The sequence below is a fragment of the Ylistrum balloti genome, unplaced genomic scaffold (assembly GCF_031769215.1).
Source record: "Ylistrum balloti isolate Yb309-2 unplaced genomic scaffold, AGI_CSIRO_Ybal_v1 Utg369882, whole genome shotgun sequence".
In the NCBI taxonomy this organism is placed as follows: Eukaryota; Metazoa; Mollusca; class Bivalvia; order Pectinida; family Pectinidae; genus Ylistrum; species Ylistrum balloti.
The window spans coordinates 1,488,237-1,492,516 of NW_026782019.1; positions in this window are offsets into that span (position 1 = coordinate 1,488,237).

Consider the following 4,280-nt stretch of genomic DNA (forward strand, 5'->3'; position numbering starts at 1 on the left):
AAGCCTCCCTTCAGAACTGTACATAAACCTTTATTAGAACATTTTTTAAAATATTGTTTATTATAAACTGTTGTTATCATGAATCACTGGTTTATCAGTTCTGTGTATAATAGACTTTACACTTCTTTTTAAATAAAATACAGAAAAAAAAGAAAATTTTGACAAATTCTTTCCTCAACTGTACAGTGTAATACTAATACTAAACGATGGCATTGTTTCTTAAACGTTTTGTCCATTCCAAGATATCACCAAACGTTTTAATGACACATCTTCCGGCTGTGCCTGGGGCTTACGTTATAATATTGATTCGCTTCAGGTCAGCATCTCCTACAGAATTCTTGATCCATTTCGTTTTGTTGATGTAATTTTTGTTTTACTATCTTCACCATTAACTGGCCACGTGCATACAGTAAAGGAGCCAACAGTGACAATGAAGATGCGTGAAATCAACATCGTTAACATCCTCGCGCACGTGGGGATTTCGAGATTTTATTGACAGCCATGTCCGTTTCGAGTTTTCTGGCTTGATTTACAACGTTGGCCATTATAGCGACATGTTTCCGTTGCTCACGGCTCGGAAAAACTCGGATAGATATTAAAACGCTCAGGAAATATTGCTCGCGTTTCGCCCTTTGCATAATTGATAAAGCCGGGCGTTTTGTGACATGATAAATGATAGTAAATGAGTGTCGATTTCCCGCGCGCGTATAATTGCAGATTACAAAGGCTGGGATGACAATACTCACCTGCTATAGCCTTCACCGAGTACAGTTAAAAGCTTATTTGGTAAAAGAAACCAAATTCAATTTTGATTTTTTATTGTTATTTTCATAATAACGTTATTGCTACGATTGTAACTAACATGACCAATACATTGTAATCCAGTCGCTGTCTTTAACGTGCAAAACGATACAAACAGCAAATTAGTAAACACACGGAAGCCTGATATTATGTTATGGTATCCGTGAATATTAAAAGTAAGTGTACAATAGAACCAATTATTTACAAAATAGAGCGTAAATATTTACATAAATAAACATGTTCCTAAAGATGTAATCAGTACGAGATCAGATTAAGTATAGCCTTATGAGAAAGCTTATGTGATTGGTCAATTCCTGTATACATATATTAACATTCATTAGCTTTTCTTCGCCCGTCTTTTTTTCACTGACTTTACTATATATGAGCCTCAGTTTCGATCTTACCTCTAACACGTAGATACACGTGTAGTATCCTACTATTACTGGTTATGTTCTATACGAGTCTGTCACATCCTTACCTCTAACACATAGATACACGTGGAGTATCCTACTATTACTGGCTATGTTCTATACGGGTCTGTTACACCCTTACCTCTAACACATCGATACACGTGGAGTATCCTACTATTACTGGTTATGTTCTATACGAGTCTGTCACATCCTTACCTCTAACACATAGATACACGTGGAGTATCCTACTATTACTGGCTATGTTCTATACGAGTCTGTCACATCCTTGCCTCTAACACATAGATACACGTGGAGTATCCTACTATTACTGGCTATGTTCTATACGAGTCTGTCACATCCTTGCCTCTAACACATAGATACACGTGGAGTATCCTACTATTACTGGTTATATTCTATACGGATCTGTTACACCCTTACCTCTAACACATAGATACACGTGGAGTATCCTACTATTACTGGTTATATTCTATACGGGTCTGTTACACCCTTAGCTCTAACACATGGATACACGTGGAGTATCCTACTATTACTGGTTATATTCTATACGGGTCTGTTACACCCTTACCTCTAACACATAGATACCCGTGGAGTATCCAACTAGCTTGTGACGAATTGTTTTGTAATTTAAAGAATGGACATGTGGTCTCCATTATGATTACTGCTGACAGCTGTAGACATTGTCCAGTGGTATATTTTTATAGTATATTCCATAAGTATAATTGCCCGTTATAATACAAATTTAGAATAAGAAACAACATAGCCAAGAAATGAACTACATCATACAGCTCTTTCGTCTGAAATCATGAAATTTGGGACGTGACTAAGAAAAATGAAAACTCGCCGAAATCAAGCCAGAATACAGACGGAGAGTTGCTCCAGCCCAATAATGCAATTATGTTAATTATTTTTATTTCCCATTTAACTTTTTAAAAAAATGTCAAGTAAAGATGTGTTAACTAAAACGCGATAATTCAAATAGTTTAAAACGTGACATGCAGAAATACAGTTTACATCATCGTTTCTATCGTTACGTAAATAAAAAAATGTATAGACAAATCTTAGTCATCCAATTATCACAGTTCATCCGACATTGTGAGAGTGACAAAATGATAGTGTGATAATCTTACGATTTTTTTTATCATTTTGTCTTTTGTTTGTTTGGTTTTTTTTTTTTTTTTTTTGGGGGGGGGGGGGTTGTTTTTGTTTTCTTTTTCTTTTCTCCTTGTTTGTTTATTTATCTATCTATTTATTTATTTTATGTTCTTTTTGTGCGTGTGTGAGTGGATTTTATGTGAGATTATTTTTGTATATGTTTTTTGGAGAGAACAGATAACCTAGTACCTTTTTCTGTACAATACTTATTTTTTATAACATCTAATAATAGGTGTTGTCTTAGTAACATTAAATACCTACATAACCGATTACAGATCAGTAAATTTGATCCACATTAGCTGAGATAGTGAACTATAAAAGCCATCAAGGGTAAACCTAATGTCTTGAAAAAAAATAGTAAAAAGAAATGTCTTCTTGTGTAATATCAAATCTACGCTAGCCATGAGAAACCATTGCATAGACAATATATACCTGTTTTACAACTTATCATCTGTACCGAGCATGGCTCTCACCATTGAATTTAGTAACAGACTTTACTTGAATTATCTCCCCTCTTCCAATAAAAACATATTCTTCGGGTTTTTTTTCCTTCTGTAAATAAAAAAGTATGAATTTCAAATTTACACCAATTGTCAAATAAATTATCGCCCTTTTTACACAAATGGCAAAGCAGTTGAGGTAATTAACGGTATCTTTGTATTACCCGGACAACTTAGTATTTTAATGAAGATGTATTATATCATAATGATAAACCGAAAGGTTAAGGACAAATAAACTATTATGTACATTGTGAGAGGTAAACGGAATATCCGAGGAAAACGCACGTGATTGGGCAGGTGACACTATAACTTTAGGAGTCCGATCAGGAAATCGAACTCCGGTCACCTAGTTGAAAGGCGAGTTCGTCACTACAGGGCCTTTGGATTTTTGTGTAAAATTTATCTTGTTTATTGACCCTGCGGTACAAATTATCCTGGTATATTGTTGTTGTGTATATTTTGTTTATTGACCCCGCGGTACATATTACCCATGTATACTGTATTGATTAAATCAGTTCTGTTTACTTTGTTGTTTTGCAAGATTTTTGTCATTTAGGACCTTAAGAAAGTTTACTCTGATTGGTTGGTTTTGTTTCATTTTCACATGTTAAGAGTTTGGCATATTTTTTTTCACCTTACATTGGTATCTAAATTTCTCTTTTCTTGTCTAAGATATTACACGTGAACACTACTTATTTATACTGTTGAATACTGATGCATATTTCATAGCACTCAATCCCTCAGCGTTATTATAGTGCTGATATAATCCCGATTTTATCTGCACAAGTGTGTTTCTTCAGCATGACTGCTGACGTTAAGCTATATTCTAGAAACACTTATAATATTCAGTGATGACATGTTGTTGGTTGTTAATCCTTGGAAGTTGATTTTGATACGAAGGATTTGGTTATCAGTATTGTTCTAAAGTTCGAAATCTTCCCATCCTGTATCAGATGATAACGAAATAACTAAATCTTTCGGACCTTATTTGGATCGCTTTCGCTTTAGTAAAACAAAGTATAGAAACGGAAGTAAGTGATAAAGAGTTTTACAATACTGAGACGTGACACTCGATTGATTGACGGAAGGCTAATCGGAAAACTCCGCCCCTAATCCGAACATCATCCCCGTCCGGTGCTCTCCATTCACAAATGTGACAAATATCATCCAAGTCTCATGCAGTACGTGATCTCGCGATGATTTTCACGTTTGTCAATGGCATGAGCGACAAAGCCTGGTTGGCGGGTGACAGACGTAAAGCCTGCAACGTAATAGCGAGTGACACGAACACTGCGCGCCTGTCACTCAGCATATCGGGGTATATCCCGTATTTAAAGGGGTGGTCGGTGATTAACTCACAGCAGCACGTCTTCTGATGATTGCATCGTCATCGGGC